The sequence below is a fragment of the Melanotaenia boesemani genome, chromosome 1 (genome assembly GCF_017639745.1).
Source record: "Melanotaenia boesemani isolate fMelBoe1 chromosome 1, fMelBoe1.pri, whole genome shotgun sequence".
Taxonomy (NCBI): Eukaryota; Metazoa; Chordata; class Actinopteri; order Atheriniformes; family Melanotaeniidae; genus Melanotaenia; species Melanotaenia boesemani.
The window spans coordinates 21,268,565-21,288,481 of record NC_055682.1 but is presented as its reverse complement, the minus strand read 5'-3'; the positions used below and the strand labels follow the sequence as shown (position 1 = coordinate 21,288,481).

At 41.0% G+C, this 19,917-nt stretch overlaps 1 protein-coding gene across 1 annotated transcript in view; it reads left to right on the top strand.

Moving 5' to 3' along the window:
• Positions 1 to 19,917, top strand: part of zfhx3 (zinc finger homeobox 3) — a 131,824-nt gene that overhangs the window by 54,807 nt on the left and 57,100 nt on the right. The gene's annotated exons all lie outside the window — the stretch shown is intronic.

The window sequence follows — 19,917 nt, the reverse complement described above, 5'->3', positions numbered from 1 at the left end:
AGTGCTGGCTTTTCAGACTCTGGAATGCCAGCAGAGATGACCTCTTCCTATAAATGATCATAACTACCAGAAATGTCTCCAATCCTTTTGGACGTACAGTTAATTGTAGTTGGAAAGAAACCACCGATAGGATAGTTTTATTCTGACAGAGTTGTGTTTCAGACTTATGTCGGAGGTCTAATACTGTTGACTCAGACAAGTTGACAGCATGGCTGCTTATCGATAGGTTTACACATTTTTTTTTCATTATTGCTAGTTTGACTTGTTTGGTATGTCCATGTTCAACTCTTCTCCCAGTCTCCTTCTCTTTTCTGCTTGATATATGCAGGAATTTTTACAGTGTGGACCTAAACAAGTTGTTACTCAGTCCACCATTTAGGTAAAAAATTACGAGCAGGTAAAGTGAGATGTTCTTAAAGTGATATCTGCTGGGGGCCTCGTCTTACCCACTCACTTTCCAGACAATTCCAAGTAAAGAAGGGGTAGAAAGAGGATGGAGAGATGGATAAGAGAAAGGGCTGGGTGGGGTGGGGTGCAGGAGGGTTGGACGGATAGATACTCTGCTAATTATCATGGCTAGCCTATGATTGTTCAGTAATAGTGCTCAGTGGGAAAGGTTGCAGCAGTTCCAGGAAGAGCTGAGCTCTGATTTACTGGTAGTACCGCTCTAATAAAGCGTGAGCTGCACATCCTGGGAGACAGCCTATTCTCTTCTTTCACATTCACAAGCGTGTGAATGCATGCAGACAGACAGACAGACAGACACAAAGCAATTGTTTCATCTATAAAGTCAGAACTCAGCAAATGTATACTTTTTTTTAGTGAAGTCATAGAGGAAATAAATAGAAAATTGACTGTTATGTTTCATAACCCTAGTTACCTTCGTTGCGTCAGGTGTCGGTCATTGCCTGCAGGGTTTCGAGCTCTAGCATCATACCTCAAACAAATCCATAATAGTAGTGGGTGGAAAAAAGAAAGGAGTGACATACATCTCAAAATGTTGGTGGACTGGAAAGAGGTGCTGTCAGGCAAGAAGAGGAGGGCTACTAGGGCTTAGTGTTTGGCAGGGTGCAAGAATTTCACGACTCTTCTAGCTCTCACCCCTCGAGAGGGCCAGGAAAAAGGGTCAGGCTCTGACCCGTGGCACAGCTGTTGCTGGTGGTGTTGTTCTTAAACATGCAAAGGCCCTACTGTGGGTGTTGCTGGGACTAACAAAATGACAGTGAATGAATGCAAAAGAGAAGCAAAAAACTGTTAAGACAGTGGTGCCAGATCTTTTTTAAATAGCTGCTTACCACAGCTTAAAGACACCATAGCATCATATAACACATTCTCTGCCCTCATCCAAAGGGTTTAAGGTAGAGATCAAGATATATATTCTCTGTGTTCCATGACAAGATCAGAGAAAGCAAAGAGCTGATATGATGTGTTATATTGTGAGCTGGGAAACTGAGACCTTCAGATGCTGTGTTGATTTTTTTTTCTTTGATTACCTTTGGACAGGGGTAATAGCGCACAGTCCTGCTAATGTGCAAGAAAGCTGGTGATAATTTTATCTCCAACCTGATCATCATAAAAGACAGATTGATGTTTAAGAAAGGAAAGGAATAGGAAGCACAGTTATATCAGTTTTTGTGACTGGGTTTATCAGAGTTCAAGGCAGAGATAAGCTTCACTTTGTGTGTGTAGTTTTATCACTATAGGCAATGATGTATGATGCAGATATACAGTTTGTACCTACCTTAAGATTAGTCTAAAAAAATGTTTTATTTCACATGTCTTTCTCTCAGTGTTACCTGGTCATTTTCTTTCCTTTTACCTTTTCATTCTTCTCATCGTCTCCACAAAGTACAAGAGATAAAAACCTGAATGCTTTACATCAGCAAAGAATTTTTTTAATACAACTGGGCTAGAACACAAAACATTTTCCTCAACTAAATATTCTGTCTTCATAACCCACATTCCCAGTACTTAGCTTTAGACTTCATAGAAAGTCTTTGCTTCGCATTGAATAGTATAGTACCTCTAATATAATGTTCATCTGTATAATGATCAAGTTTTCCTCCGAAAAAAGGCCAACAGTGTTTTCTAGGCTTTAATTTTGTCTTTATGACAAATAATTAAATTAATTTCTTCCCTTTAGGAGTTATGGACATTGTTGAGGGGGCAGTTGCATTTTGGAGGAACTTTTTTGTGCATCAACCAGAGGGATTCTGTATCTAGTCTCGCACTTTGGCTTTGCCTGCCACTGTCTCGTAAAGATGAAATTACAGACATGCAGTATCAATCATGGTCCTATCTTCTTCCCACCACATAAAACCCCTATTACAAAGTTGTCAAGGTGATGGTGTTCATTTTGTCTTCAAAAAGACCCCTGTAAGATTCCATATAATTAGCAGATTTTGATTTCCCTGAGCTTATTGTGTATTTAATAGTCAAACTGCAGTAAATGTGGTCGAAGCTGAATATCAGTTCAAAATAAGTAAACTGCAATTGCATTGTATAGCTTACATGCCTTTTTTATTTTTACAATTGTTAGTTCTTGGCATCATAATGCAAATTCATGTTGCAAGATGAATTTATTTGCATAAAACGACTCTATGTTTACTGCATGTTAGCATATGTTATATGGGTATTGTGGCTGGATTTCATCTGATAGTCTGCATCCACTGCAGCTGAGAGGGTAACTATTGCCATCGGCAGGTAAATGCTGCCCTGATGAGGCCAGGTTGAAGTTCCTGTGAATCTATACAGCTCCTAAGCTACAGGGATGGAGAAACTGAGGCAGGCAAGCTTACAGGCTTTGTGCCATCAATACATCAGTGGCTTAGCCACCAGATTAATGGCCTCTGAGTGGTCAAGGCTGCAAAACTACTCTTTTCTGAGGTCTGTGTTCAGTGAAGCTGTACATGAAAGTAAGGTAGGGTGAAGAGACAGATGAGCAGAAAGTAGGGGGTTTGGGCTGGCAGGATGAGCACACAGGGACTCATTCTCTTTGGGTATGGCCTGTAGGGTAGAGTCATGGGACAGATACATTTTACACAAGGGTCCCTTGGTGGTTGTTACAATTTCCTATTCTTGTAAAGTCCAAGTTGCAAGTCCAAAAGGATGTTTCAGTAGCTAAATGCAGTTTTATAAGCAGTGTTATATATATTGTGATATAAAGCTATTTAAGAGTGAATGTGAATGCGGAAAGATTCCAACCCATACTTGGTTCAGATTACAGCAGTACATTAGTCCATTACTCCTAAATACACAGTCATGTACTGCTTCTTTTTTTAAAACTTTGTTTTTCTTCTTTCTAGCAGATCTGCTGCTGGGTTCTTTCCATTTTATGATTCACGGATAACTGATGAATTGCAGAACTTTCTCAAATTCTCACCTTAATTTCACTGGAAGCTTGTTGTTATGATGAGTCAGAGACATGCTGATGCCTATATGCAGGGTTTATTCAAAGCACTGCTTGGATAAATGATGTATTACAAAAAGTGATGAGGTACTTTATGCAGTCAAAAGTCCTCTTCACCTCTCTGTGACCACTGTCAAAGCTTGAGTAAAAAAAAAAAAAAAACTATCCACTAGCTAACTGAACTAAAAATGTGGGACCTTTTGTGTCAAGAGCGAATAGTCATCTCTTCCTGAATTTCATGGCTCTGGTTGTCCATCCTTGTTTTTGCCTAATTGCTGTGTGCTGAAGTCCAGAACTGGGAGCTGTAAATCTCCCTGTGTTATGTGGACAATGTTTTCTCCAGATGTAGAAGAAAAGATTTCATCCTTTTGTAATTAAGCGGTGCAGCCCAGGGTGTCATGCGTATTTTATTAGGAGCTCTGGAAAAGATCGTTTTGCACCTTGTTTTCTCATTATCCCTTTTATTCTTGAATACAAAAGATGGTTAAAATGGAAGGATGAAAATTAAAGAAGAGAATAGAATCCCTCGTTTAAATTATTATATGGAAATTTCAATGTAATGATGTAAGGGGAAGCTATGGGGAGTGTGTGGTTGAGACAAAGAACAAAGGCATTATCTTGGAATCAAGGCTGTTTCAAAGCTCTGCTGAAAAATACTAGAAGAAAGTTTGTTTAAGTCCTCAAATATTATCTTTCTTACAGATGCCATCTTGTACACTTGTTTTATACTTAAACTTAGATCTTGAATAAGAGAAAAGGGTAGCAAGTTGTAGAAAGAGATAGTGAGTAAAAGGCAGCGTCAAGAGTTGGGGACAAGAATGCACTTCAGCTTCTCAAGGACACTGATACTTTATGGCCCTAACATTCCTTCATGACACACTGATGCCCAGAATAGACGTAGTCATGTTGGAAGAAAAATAAAGTTCAACTACCATGTCTGTAGACCCCTCCCCAACATATAATTTCTCTTCTTAACTCACCTTCACCTCATGGTCTTTCATTTACATAGCAGACCTCTGGGTCAAACCAAAGCTTTTTTTTCCCCTCTAACTATAACAAGTGAAAGCAGTGGACTGAAGTGCAGGATTTTTGTTCAGCATAAGTAGTTTCACAAATTTGTGTTTCATAAAGTCCCCTTTCAATCAAATCCTGTTGCTTTATGGAGGCCTGTTACCAAAGAAATTTCCTCTGAGCTTCAGCCATTAGGGGACGTCTCCACAGCCACTGAACTCCCTCAGTCATCTCTCACTGCCAGCCCCACACACTTTTTATTTCTTAGTGTCAATCAACATTTTCCCTAAAATTAAGGCCTGATTAATAATTCAAACTAGGTTCCTTCCTTGATATGGTCTGTCTCTGTCACAAGATAGGAATTTCTGTAATTTATGTTTGTTAGGTTGAAATAATTTGAAATGTAAGCATGGCCTGTGCAGCTAAAGTCAAAATGAGAACTCTGGGAGCTGTTAAAGTTTGGACATGAAATTGTGAGATCTGGAATGCAAATGATTATTCAAATGATCAGTGTTGTAATTTGCATGCTGAGAGGCATGAGGGAGAGAACATCTTAATAACTTCTGTAAAGCAAAGTATTTTATTTGTTGAAATTTCAGGAGTGAGGGTATATTCATTTTGCATTTCCATGTGTCAGAATGACCTAAATATTTCTATTTTTTTCTCTCCCTCACTCACACACATATTTCTGTAATTTATTAACAACTTATTTTAATTATCAAACCTGCAGTTTTTTTCCCCCTAATATAGAAAGTTTCATTTTAAAGTTTTCTTTTCCATTTTAAATTCATTGGGACGAAGCATCAAAAAGCCTGGTGTCATGAGGTATTAAATAGACTTACACCACAGGCTTATGCCTTAACAGTTGAAACTAGTTAAATGAGTAGCCACATAAAGGCAAACCCATCAGGACACGAAATTGCTGTGAAAAATCTGAGATTTGAGGACCTGCTGTTTGTACTCTCCTACCATCTTCTCTTACACTTCAAATGGAGCTTATCATTCAATTTTCCTCCATTTACAACCTTTTTTTGTAGGCTCAGTTTCTACTATGTGCTGCCATTACTGACTGGTTGGGTGAAAAGATCTGGAGTAATTTGGTAATAGAGCTTTTGGTATTTAGGATTATCTTTGATCTTAGGGGATTTTTGACTCTTTGAGTCATCATATTAGGTCAGGGGTTTGTGACTGAGTTGCAGCCTGTGGGGATGTATGTCATAAATGAAGCTTGAGACTGGAATGAAATGGATAACAGAAAATAGAGAAAAGCATATGTGTTGTGAATTGTATTGTAATGATTTACCACTGAAGGACAGAGTGCCTCGCTGCTGAATACTAACCATGAGTGGTGCACGTAGTTAAGCGAGATCAGCGCTTCCATCTGGAAGGGTGGTTAGGGCTTTTTAAATGAGAGATCCAGCATTGGACTATTCCCAGTATTCAGCTTAACTTTTAAATCATTAAACATGATGAAGCCATCTCCACAAAGTCAGAGGTTTATATACAAAAATCAAACACCATCTGCCATCTCTGATCAGACGCAACAGCCATCAGGCCAGGTTACCAAGGCAGAACAGCAAAAGCCATTAACTGCCAATCACTGCATCGATCGACAAGCCAGTCCACCACTACCACCCCCTCTCTACCCCCACCCACCCCTGTCCATAGACACACACGCACAGTTCATCTGCTTTTACTGTATAGTGGACACATGCACAGACAGATAAACACACCCTTGCCTTTTTTATGCTCTATGTCGCTGAAACAGTTGGTCCAGTTTGTCTCTTTTCTGCTTAAACAATCTTATCTCCTGAATGATCTGGAGTCTAAATTGCAGCATCAACTTTCTGCACAGTATAGATGAAGGCTGCCTGACTCTATACACACACACACACACACACACACACATATACATACTGTGTATATATATATAAATCATTAATTGCATTGCGTACTTGAAGAACAGTCAAGATGCAGCGCAAAGATGTTAAATTTTGACCATTGGTTTGTAATCTCCTCATTACTAAGATGCATTTCAGGAAAGTCCATTGCCCTGTCAGAACAAGACTAGACTCTTCATTCACCCTGAGCTCCTTCCACATTTTTGGAGTCAACCTTTAGATAAAAAGGGAACTAATAGAGTCAGTGAAGGGCAAAAAGGAAAGAAGAAGATTGATTTTTTTTTCCTCCTCCATTTTCAATGCTGTCACTAGAACTGAGGGTCATTAAAAGAATATTTTCCTACTTCCCAATTTAATAGAGATGCTGTATATCAGAGTAATCTGGATCAGAGGTCAGGGCAGGGGGGAGCAATTAAAGCGCATGGATCCTGAAGCTCGGGGCCTCTTTCATTCTGTGTTGTAGGCAGAAACAGATAGGTGAACTAAAAGAGAGGCAGAGGCTGTATGTATTGAACATAACTGTATTAATTTATTGAGCTTTGTTACTGATGAACTAGTAATGCATTAGTCAGGGGCACAAATACATTTGTGCACTCACACCCCACACACTTTTACATACCCAGTTTTGCTGTCGATTGCATACACACCATGCCCTTATTGTGGTTCAGCCGTTACTCATCATTTCCCACAAGTCAAACCAGTGATGATTATTATTTGCTGTTCTTTATTATTTTCTCCTTCATTCAAAGTAAATGTGCCTTCTTTTCTGTTACTTAGGTCGGTTAGGTCAGCCCTCTCTGAGGCCACACAATAGCCAGAGTCAGAGCAGATATGATGGATGTGGCCTGGGGCCTATATGCTCGCTCTGCGTCTGTGGTGGCCTCATCCACACATCAGCCACAGGGGGAGGGAGGGAAAGAGGCTAGAGATACAAACCAGGCTAGCCATTTTCCTCAATCTGCTCATAAATATTTGTGTGCCTGATTTATAAACAGTGGAGCAAGGAACGAGATCAAAGTGCACTATAATGTTTAAATATAAACACAACACTGCCCTACACGCTGTGGTCGTACCTATTAGACAAAGCTTTATATCACAGGGTATTTTGGCAAGAGCTGAATGGACACTCACTCAATTGGGTAAGGCTCAGGCCTTACCCAGTTGAGTGAGTAGTTTACCCTCCAAGGTTCTCAGACACAAGTGAAAGGCCATCAGTATGCTATAAAGCTAAAAGTCAACCTGATCCTACCCTGTTTAAACCCTCTGAGGTCAGTGGCCACAAGCATGTATTTTAAATGACTGTAGTAATGCTAGGCAGTCATATTAAAACATAGCAATGCAGTAAAGAGTCACAGTGTCCTGGACATGCTCAAGTGGCCTTCATTACAGGAGACAGCTGCATGCAGTAATTAAGGCAACCAGCTGGTCAGATGCAGTACAACAGCCAAGTGTCCTGCAAGACTGAAAAGAGGGATTAGGGTGGGACTGAAACTGAATGTGTACTTATGGTATAAACAGCGTGGTAGAGTACAGACTTTGCATAACTTCATGTGTATAAGCACAGGCATGGATAGACAACCCGTCCTCCACCCCCACCACCCAATTATATATTCATATGCATCCCAGCGTACCCCAGTATCCACCCCCACCATTTCAGTCTTGCCTTAGTGCAAATATGAGGCAGCAGAAAGTGCTTCCTTCTGCTTCCAGCCCTCTACTTGATTAATAACTCTTATAGCTGGCAGATGCAGAGGACTGCCATGAAGATGGTGGTCCACTGACCTCTGTGGGAGGGAGAATAGTGTGGGTAATGGGATAGAAAAGAAAGCCTTTTTCAATGGAGATTCCCCTCTTTGTCTAGCAGCTTTCAGGGACTGCTCAGTGTGGTGAGACCTGGGAGAGTTGCTGCTAAACAGCCTGTTTTTCAGTCACGTATTCTGTTTGGGCCTGATAAAACCTTGCTCTGTTGCAGGCAACTCACTGGCATTATATTTTACACACTTCTACTAGTGCATACATAAAACAGCATCTCAGTTTTTTATGTTTTTGTACATGAACATTTATATGATTTATTTGTTTCTGTGTATAAAACCTTGGGAAACCAGATAACTCATATTTGTTTCTCTAGTACTCCACAGTAATATGAGGACATGCTGTCGTCTTTAACAGCTGTTGGACTGCATCTATAGGATATTATCTATCTCCCTATATCCAGTATATGCATTGTATATGGCAGATGATTCTGATCAGGTAGACAGGCATTGTAGGGGGGCTTTAGAGAGAGTAGACTGTAGATAGTTTTACCCCTGGTGTGTCTGAGATTCTGTGCAGGGAGTTCAAAGTCCTGCTGAACATCAGAAAGCTGATGCTGAGTGAGGCTGACTAGCTGCAGCCTGTGGTCTGGGAAGGGTTACTGAATTATTACTGATGGTTTCAGGGGTAACTGTCCGACCACATGACTGGGGAATATTAATCATTTATTTGATTGTCCGCATGTGCTGATTAATCAATTTGAGTAGGATCAGGAGGATTAACTACCTTATTATTCCCCTGTAAGAACAGATAAGAGATAAGACTTTAAAATATCATATTCCATTTATCATTTATTTTTAGATCCCTGCTGATGACGGTGAAATAAAAACTGAGGTGAGATTAAGCAGAATAGCAACATGGGGAAGCTGTTCCAGGAGGATAACAGACAGAGGCATGAAGAGAGGGGGAAAAAAATCTCCTAACTGCAGTGTTTCTGAAAATGGGGGAAGAGACACAGCTTTGTATTACTTCAAAAATGGCACAGGACAAAAAAAAAAAAAAAAAAAAAAGTTAAGCAGCTGGGAGTGAGAGAGTGGAGAGAAAAGGGGGGCGGAGAGACAAGAGGAACAGGAAGTTGATGGGAAAGTGATAGCTGTCTCCACCTGGAGTATAGCCCGAGCTGTGTGTTAAGAGGGGAGACAAAGCAAGGGAAAAGAGGGAGCTGCTGCAGCTGATTCCTTTACTCTGGTTTAGGTAAGTTTGGCTCTCATACCACATATAGCTAACTAAACTTATCCTGCTCCTGTTTACCCCATTCACTATCTATTCAGTATATAAATTCTCAATCTGCCAGCTGTTTAATGTGTTATGTCATGTGGTAATGCCTTTGATTTCAACATGCCTCCGTTTGTAAATACAAGAGGCACTCAAAAGGCTGTGGTTTCTTTACAAGCATGGCGCCCCCGGCGCTTTGGTTGGGAATGCATTTAGAGGGAGAAGGATTGAAAGAGTAAGGGAGGGAGCGAGAGGTGGTTAGAAACTGTATACACTTCCCGTTGCTCTTCTGCCAACCCCTCTCCCTGCTGCCTCTGGTTGCGCAGGCAGGCAATAAGTGAGAAATGTGAGAGGGAGGAGTATATCCTCTCCCCTGGCTGAACACAGCGCCATAATTATGCACTTTTCAGCAGGTTTTACCTTTAACACTTTCCTCCCGGGGTTGAGATTAGTGCTCACCATGCTTGATTTACGGCACAATTACTGAACAAGAGCTCTACCTAATCAATAAACAGGAAGGGGGAAAGTAGTAGTCTTTGAAGTATAGTTTCAGATTTTTTGCACAATTGAGTGTATATGGTGTGGCAAGTGAGGGCAGTTTGGCTTAGATGCCACCCTCTTTTTTTATCAGCCATGCCTCATGGCTTTACCCACTTTCCAGGTGACTTTATGGTGTTCTGCTGTTGAAGTGGATAATGACTGGCTGAACACATAGATCTACATGAAATATTCTACTAAATGTTCTTTTAAAATATATCAAAATCAAATTTATCCATAAATGTGAGAATGAATTTAATTTAAGAACTGGTCATGTTTCACAGAAAGGGATGCAAAGTTCTTGTTTTAGCTTATTATGGCCTATATTTCATGTCCCTGAAGCCAACACAATGACCTCCACGGTGACACTGGCTAATGGCATGAGGAGTTATTTTGGGACGCTCCAGTGACCGTTCATCATAAAGTCTTTCTGGGGCTTCTAAAGCTTTTTGCCAGCATGGCCATAGCAATAGGCCTCTTCCAATTAGTCTGGACTTTGTTTGATTTTTAGTTGTGACAGCTATATCTCAACAGCAATTATGCTGCACTGGGAATGATGAGTTTAGGTTATTGATCCTTAATTGATCACTCTGATCAATGAGCACTTTTGTACCTTTTTTATGTAAAGTGCAGTTATGTTATTTTTTTAAGCTAATACGCAGACACAGAGGTCACCCTCTAAAGAAATTTCTTTTAGCAAGGCCATATGTATTACTGTTAGTGCTAGTATGCCTATAGGAAGTAGGTGGGCACTGCACAGAGCATTATTTTTTCAGCAAAACCACCTCATGCACATAGGTAAAAAAAACAATTTGTGTCTTTAGACTAATTGGTTCTACTTCAGACTTGTTATAGCTTGGAGACTTGAAAATGATTTTTATAAGATGTGTAGTAAATTGTCTTTGGTTGTCCAAATCATAAAAGCAGTTGTATTGCTTGCAGCAACTAGATTAAAAGGCCTTTTTGTTTAGTTTATACTCTATACCTCAACTGAAATATCAGTGTTTTGCTCATTTAAGCTTTAATTTTTTTAGTTGCTAGTTTTACAAGGGTTGACAGGTGCAACTAGTGGCTGTTTGCTTGAAGAACCCACAGTAGCAGTTTCATTCCATCAACATACTCCATGTTCTATGAAAATAAGCCCACATATAGACCTTTTCTTCTATATTCACCTCCACTCAACCCCACTCATTAATTTCCATTTTAAGAAGAGAACCTCTCAAAGGCCATATTGTTCCTTTGTCAGTGCAGAGCTGCTAATAAAGATAGCTGCGTAAGACTGGGTTAAATATTGACACTGGCTGAGCACATCATCACTGTTCTTAATTAGCTGGTGTCTCTAGTGAGGCTGTGTGAGGGCAGTGCATGAAAAACTAAACATTTCCCCTTATGAGATCTCAAACACCAGCTCCCCAAAACACATTTCTATGAATTTTACATAAAGAAAGGATACACGATAGTCAGAAAACATACAGTGTTACAGCTATCACAGCCTTATTGCATAGCCTCAAGCTGCAACCAATTATGTGTTAATGAAATATTTACACTACCAAACTGAGAACGCCAGGGGTGAGAGCTAGATAATACAGGCCTGAGGAGACTGGATTCTGTGTCTCTTCGCTGCTGTTGTCGGTGTAAAGGTGGAGTTTGGCTATAGACAAAAGCTTTAAGAGGAAGAATGTGTGTACACCTGTAGTACAGTAAGCACGGCTTGCGGTTAGTCCTACTGTTGTGGGAACAGTTAAAGCTTTTTCTGGGTCACTGTAACTAACATGGATGGATATATATGTGTAACTGTGACACTCTGGATGACAACATCAGAAACATTCTGTATTACAAGTGTAGGCCATGATTTCAGTTGGCTGTTCTCCCAGAATTATATGACTGTGAATCTGCTTTCACTGCAGAACGTGATGTTTGTTCTTGAGGACTAATTGTGTTTGGGTAATGTTACTGCTCTGAATTTAATTCTCACTGACTGCATTAATCATTACAAGTTGTGTTTGCTTGTATCTTAATCCAACAGCCTCCTATCTCCCTTACTCATACTTACAGGGCTCATTCCCCTCCACTGTTGCAAAACTCTGTTTCATCCTTCATCTCCATCTAACAAGCTTTTTACTTCTCACATGCTGCGCACCTCTGCAAGGCTTGTTGCCGTTGTCTGGCTGGCAAGTGACAAATAAGAAGCAGTGAAGGTGTAGGAGACTCTTGTAAATGGCATGGCTGTAGTACCGTCACTCTCTTCACCCCACTGACACATCACTGGCCTACAGCACAGCTGAGTCAGTCACCTCATTCTTTAATATTCACATTTGCTTACGTTAACATTTCTGTATACCATAGCAGTGATATCAGACAGGTTATACAGTATTTTTTATACATTCCCATGATTGTCCTCTAGATCTAATGGAATAAAAATTCTATTCAACAGGTTTAATTGTCTGTAGCTTAACTTATGGTATTCCTGTGGTTTGCATTGCAAATAATAACTCCTCACAGGAAAATGTTATACAGAAAATATTTATACAAAAGTATAGCACTTTTGTCACTTTGGGTTGGCCTAATTTCTAAGCTTGAAGACAGGGAGTGGTTTTTAGTTAAATATTGCCAGCCTTTGGTTGATACTATCTTTATGAAGAATACTGGGAAAACTGGAGCTTTGAGGAATTATATTTGTGCTCAAAGCAAGTGTGTTCAACCTAAAAGAGCTACTAGTTTTTTTTTTTTTTTTTTGTTTGTTTGTTTCTTAAGAAAATCTGATCAGTTTTTTTCCAGTTTTAATGATAGTCATATTTTGGTTTCATATTATCTGTTTCTTGCAACATTGTCACAGTCCAACAACTTGTTTCAACCCCAAAATGGTTTTTTTTCTCCCTAATGACACTTGTTGTTATTTTATTTTGATTATACTGGCAGTAAAATAAAAATGAGCTGTTATTGATGCTCAAAAAATACTAAGATGCTGTGTATGTCATGCTGTGCTCAAATGAAAATCACCCCAAAAAGTTTTCTTTCCCCAGCCCTGTTCAAGCAGTTATTGTCACTGCTGTCCAAAATGGAGGGTTGTTATGTTGACACTTTACTCTGGGTAATAAAGCGAAGGGCCAGGGCAGGTCCTAATTTGCCCTTTTCAGCTTCCAGATGGTACCTTGCCAGTACACATGTCATCAAGTGGCTGTAACAGTTGTTTAGGTACCCCATGGCTCCACCCTGCTCTCGCCTCCTGCAGGTAAACTTATTGTACTGCAGTTTTGGCAAGCTCCTCCCAGCATGGCTTTCATAAAAGCTCCAGGAGGTTAAGCTGTTAATTAGCTACTGAAAGAGGAGGCCAACAGCTTGCTGTTAATTTGCTTTACTCCCTCTCTCTCTCTCTCTCTCTCTCTCTCTCTCTCTCTCTCTCTCTCTCTCTCTCTCTCTCTCTCTCTCTCTCTCTCTCTTTCTCTCTCTTTCTCTTTTCCTCTTTTATTTGGGGACTGACATCATTTCCTGCCTGTTTTGGAGTCATTGCTGTATGTCACAAAAGCAGGGCCCAACTCATTAAAAGGGGCAGAAATGTGTTTATCTGACTATGATTAGAAGTGCACATTATGTATGTACAGCCATGCTTATCCAAATGTTCTTAATGAAAGAGACCCTGGACGCCAACGTGGGGCTCCTGTGGGCATAGGCCCAGACTCGTTATCACCACACAGGGCATTGATCCCTGAACCGCCTGCTTGCTTACCCTCCCTCTCCTCCCACTTTAAAGACAGTGAGTCGCACATGAATTATGTGGACACATTGATCAGCTGATTGAGAGCTATTGTTTAGAGCCCTGGGTCATTATTGAAGGAGGGATTACCCGACTCTAGTTTTGTGTGTGCATGTGGGAGAGTGTATTACTCAGCTTCTTGTCACAGCACACACTCCCCTTTACTCACCTTAGATTTGCAATTGCTGCACAAAAGCACACACTCTTGTGCACATAGAGTACATGCAGGACCCTACACAATCAACATGGCCCAAATGACTGCCTGCATTGATTACCTTCCATCTGCAATTATGTTCCCATTGTTTACTTTCTAGCATCTTGCTCATTCAAACGGAATTCAATAATTATTGCTCTATTTAATGTAAAAGTAAGGAAGAGTGGTGGGTGTGGAGCACCAGTAGCTATATTGCCTTTAAGTGTCTATATATCCCCTACCAAGCTACTTTGTTTCATAGACCACAGTTAAGTCATCCTCTCCAAGGACACCTATGGTGATCCATTTGTACCTTTCTACCTTTCCTTGAGACACAGAGGTCCACTTTGTTTTTCCCCTCCCTCCCAGAGACAAATATGCAACCTATTTTTTTCCACAGGTAGTGATGTATCATTTCTGCAGCAAAGCAGAGGGAAGCAACATTGCACATTACGGCTTTGAGTCAGTGGGACAGGATGCAGTCGAGTAGTGGCAGCAATTACAGAGCAAAGGGAAAAGAAAGGACACAGGCAGGGATGAGGTTCAGGAAGCGGTAGGTACGCAGTTTGCTCCTAAAGTACACAGTCCCCTTAAGCCTCAACCCAACTTTTAGGCATGTTGTAACTTGCATTGGCTAATTCAAAGCAGCCACCACACTTGGCACTCAGTGGGGCCTCTGTGGTTGGAGCTGTTGTTCGTGCTGGTAGATAGAACATCACAGGCCAGAACTGCAAACACACATTCACTTCAGCCACTCTGCTTTGTTTTGCTAAATAACCAGGGGGATCCCAGAGTGTAGATTTATGAGAATCAAGTTTTCAACAAATCTCTGCATGAACAAATACATTGCTTCTGGGATGACATGGATCATTGTCTTGCAGAATTTTCAATCTTTGTAGACCTTAACCTCGGTCCTACACCATGTCATTATAGCATTCCACCTTTAAATTTAACTGAATTTTGATTACAAAGTGTCAGAATTGCATAACAATTGGACAGCCACCTTCTCAGATATTCACTTTCAGACAAAATATACATATAAACAGCAGTATACAAGTACTATGACTAGAGTTGTCACACAGTGAGCTACACAAGTTTTTTTTTTTCTCTTCCTCTGGTCTCCAAGAGGTTTTCAGTCCAAAAGGCACACTAGGTGCTCTGGGGCCCACAGTGTCTCTCTAGTGGGTGGGGGTCTGGCTTTAGGGTGTGGGAGGGAGTTGGCTGGGTGGGTGTTTAGCAGATGGGGGTGTTTGGCGTGTAAATGGGTGGGGTTGTTGGGTGGGTGGGTGGACAGGAAGGGTTGTCAGGCAGATGGGCAGAGGGGGAGGGGTTGGGTGGATAGAAGGTGGCCTGAGTGGGCTGGGGAGAGTTGGTGAAATCAAGCCCTTGTATTATCTGAAGTGGATGGGACATGCCATTGCATGAGTGGCATGCAACCCCCAGGGGACGCTGTGAATTTGTGTCTGTATGGGCATCTGTTTTAAACACAGGTGATGGTGAATATATCTTTATGTTGGTATGGATAAACAGAATGGATGAGGGCCCCCTCGGGCTACTCGCATAGAGGTTAGTGGCAGTTGAGTCCGGGGTCTGGTTGTGTTAGGAATAAGGGTCTGAAGGGGTGGGCGGGTGACATGGGTGTGAATTGGATGGATTGGTGGGGGTTGCTGTCTGAGCCGGCCCTGCTGGGTCTTCCCCAGGGTGGTGGGTTGCTTGGGCTCACGGTGCTCTGGGGTCTGTCCCCAACTCATGCTCAGAGAGCATCTGATCCTTGGAGGGAGCGCGGCTGCATTTGGATGATCACTCAGCACAACTCACCTCTAATATTTTCTACACACTACTACACACATACCTCTGCACACACACACACACAAACACACATGCCCACAAACATATACTTGCAGTTGTTGTGTTTGTTGTTGTTCAAAGTTTAGTATATATAAATATATATATATATATATATATATATATATATATATATATATATATATATATATATATATAGTATATAAAAGCTAATAATAATAATAACGGATAACATTTAAGATTTAAGGCTAGCCCCTCCAAAAGGCTCCTTTTGGCAAACTAAATTTGTTCGGCACAATACGGCAGCCAGACCATCATTCTGCTGTCATGATCTTGGATAGGACTGGTTTAAAAAAAAAGAAAAAAAAAAGAAAAAAGGAGTACTAGATTGTGAGTGAAATGGTTACCTCATTGGTTATAATTGCTGCCATGACCTCACCACGGTTGAATAACAACAGTTCTGTGTGACTTATTATAACACTTTACAAGCCGGCGGGAAGTCAAAACCTGACTTGTTCCTCTGTGATTTAGAGGAAATAATCTTTTCATAGATCTGCAGTGTTGCATTGCGTGACTTTAGGTGTGGGTTGCAGACTGCTAAACCATGGTCACCTCTCATGAAGTATGTGGACACACATAGAAAAGAGCTTTTAGTGTTGAGAATCAGGGAGACAGTTACAAACCAATATCTAAGCAGATACTCACTGGCTCTCATAGAGAGAATTTAGCAGCTCTCTTGGAATTGATAGCTATTTAGCTCACAGATAGTCATCTGTTTTAATGCATTAATTTTGTATTAACAGCACTGCCAAATTTAATGGTGGAAATTAGGGTATGATCATAATGGCATGCGGTTGTGTGTGTGTATGTGAGTAAACATGTATTTGAGTGTGTTGTTGTGTGTACATGTCTGATGTTCTCTTTGTCTATACTTTTGTATATGTTTGTTACGGGTACACGATGTATTATATGGATCCTTTGGGAGCCATTCTGTGAAATTACTGGCTTTCTTTCTCCCTTCTACTCTTCCAGTAATACCCACCTCCATCTTGTGTTAGCTGGACTCTCTCAGCAACTACACTGTTTTGTGTTAAAGGTGCACTTTTACTTTGCATTTAAGTGGATGGAAATGCAGATATATGCCATGCTCTGGGTGGGTGGTGAAACTGATACCGGCATGTTTTGCCCACTCAGAGGGCAAGGTGCAGTGTAGTGTTGTGAGAGAGAAGATGGGGTGGTGCCCACACCGCCCCTGTCCCTCTTTACCTGAAAAAGCACAGAGCACCGCTTCAGCCTCCACAGCAAGAGAGGAGGTCCTCCATCCAAGAGAGGCTTGAAAAGCCTCAACTGCAGTTTAGCACAATGAACACCTGCACACTATAAAACAGAGCTTAGAATTGGACCTTTCTGCAGAGCGTGTTTAAAAAAAAAAAACTATAAAAAAGAAATGAAGTATTATTAGGATTATTTAACAATAGCAATATCACACGAGCTGCTTCATACATTTCTGTTTCTTTGCATTCTTAAAATATTCAGTTCAATTCAGAGTTAAGCCTGTGGATATTTATAATCAACACTCTTTATTAACTTACCTGTTAAATAAGGCCACACATACACTATATGTACATGCGCACAGCACGTCTCACTGCTGCTGACTATATCGCTGCACTAAAGTTGATCACACACATGAATTTGCTCAGCTGAATCTACTATATAAGTACTGTAAATTCCCAGACAGTTCAGTGGTATTGAAACCCTGCCACTTACACAGGCAGCTATCTCCCTTTGTGCTCCACAGCTCCCCTCCTGTTGGGGCCTTGATAGGGCGGTTAGAGACCCCAGAGCCAGGCAGACCAACTCCTCCTAGCCCAACATGACTTTTTCATTAAGCTGCCAAATTCCAGCACTCCAGTTGGAGGTGATTTATCAACTAGGGGCTTCATTGCTGGTTCATAGGAAACAGACACAAGCCCTGTCTCATGCATTATTATGTTTCACATTCAAAGTGCATGTGCATGTGTATGTGTGTGTGAACCGGGGAAGAAGATGGCCCCTGAGAATACTGTGTCCAATCTATGTTTGTGCTTTTAGATGTGATCTGAGGAATCTTTCACATGGATAATTCAAGCAATCCAGTGAGAATCAATGTTAGAGAAAGTTTGTGTGTGATGATCAGAGGGCTTGTTGTTCACTGTGCTGTTCTCTTATGTATTGTGCAATTTTGGCCTAGTCTCGTCTTTGGAATACTGAATGAGTGGGTGCCACTTTGCTTGTCATTGGTTTGATCCGCTTTCTTCTTGCGGTGACTCTAAAATGCCCCAGACTGCTTTGGGTCATGGCCAGTGCAGAGATGGTGAAAGTGCTGGTTTACAGGTGTAACCGCTTGACATAGTAGCCAGCGCTACAAGCACTGGGGCAGGCCACTTCTGGCTCTGCTGAGGCCATCTCCCTGTCCAGCCAGGTTTATAGTGAATTATGGTCGATTCTGGGGCAGGCAGTCTCGAGTTCACTCCTATATAAACCCTTTGCTTTTTATGGGAAACTATAAAACTCCCAGGATTTTTTTCTACCTCATGAGACCAGCTTTGAAGTTTCAGTCAGGTGCTGTCATTTTTTAAAACTTGTCTTCTTGTAGATTTTTGGAGCCTTGAATCATTTGCGGCAGCAACTCTTTATTTTTTTTAATTCAAGACATCTGCTCTGGCTAAAAGCAGTTTGATTGATTTGCTGTCATCTATAACTGAATCTGTCTCTCAGATTTCTCTCTACCTTAGTTCTGATGCAATATTTGTGCACAGAGGAAAAGAAGGAGAAGGAGGAGGGCCCCCACAATATCCAGCAACACCTATTCATGACATCATGGATGGCTTAAAACGAGGCGAGAAAGGAGAGCACACAGAGCTTTTTACAATCACCTAATAACTCTATTACACCGAGCTGTGGGGCTCACAAAGAGGAAAAAAAATCTCCTATTCCTTTTCCTGGAAGCGGTGTCTCTTAATGCACATTTTAGGTGTAGAAGTGAGAAATGTGAAACCTAAGAGAATGAAACACAATAGCTCAGAAAACCCCATGGCAATATTACAATATTGCCAGAAAATTAAACATTAGGAGAAAGGGACAAGAGCATTTTAGGGAGGCATAATATTGTTATGACTTTTTTTTTCACCAGGCTGTCAACACCTGATTTGGATGTAATGCGGTTAAATGTGTAATGTTTCCATTGCTTTTAAATCCTCCAGCCAGCCAAACAGGCCATCTACTGAAAGAGGGATAGTTGAGTTTCTTCTCAATAAATGGTAACATTTTCTGATTTGATATGTGAAAGAGTGATGTCCAAGGTAAAAGAAGTCAGAGAACTGTATTCTTCAATGTACTATTGCATAAAAACACAGAGAAAGCACAAAACCTTTCTTTTTATTTAGGTGGAGGCTTTCATCACTGATTTCTATAGATAGCTTCTTCTTTATTTGGTTAATTTTTATGTCTTATTTTTCAGTGAGAATCTATTAGATAAATCCAATATTGCAAGCATTCTTTAAAGTTTCCATATTTATCCAAGTATCTGAATTTATAACATGCTTAAATTTACATTTGATTTTTAGCCTTCTTCATGCCTCATGGGAGACACAGGGTTGGGGAAGCTTAGAGGGAAAAGAGGAAAACTTTCGGTGATTGACATTGATTGTAGCCACATAAATCCACAGCGAGACCCCTGAATTTGATAGAAGGGCAGCAAAAAAACAGGCAGGACACAAGTGGCCATACTGAGTTTGTTGCTTTTATTGCATACATGCTTCAGTCTGATGCTTTAGGATAATGGTCAATAACTCTGTTGCTCACACCAGGCTGAGCCATATTGTGTTGGCCTTGCATCATTGATTGAGCCATGCAGGAGGTAATTAGACTGGAGGTTGGTGGTGTGTGTACAGGCTGTGGTGGCATGGTGTCACTATGGGGTGTTACGCATGCTGCGACACTACAGAGGGTGGGCTAAAGGCTGGACTAGGCATGCTGTTCAGTCTTGGAGGAAGCGCTGGAGTTGATGGGTCAATACTGATGCTGATTTTCTGTCCTCTGAAGGTTGTCCTCCTGTTGTGGAATGTTCCATTTTCTCTCAGAATGCACTCAGTCCCCTTCCTGTCTCACCACAGGCTGGCTTTGCCTCTTTTTCTCTATGAGAGCGAGGATTTAACTCGCCATGATCAATATTTAGCATCCCATGCGTGAAACAGGCAGATGTTTGGAGTTTCCTTTTCAGAGACGGGAAGCTTCTGTT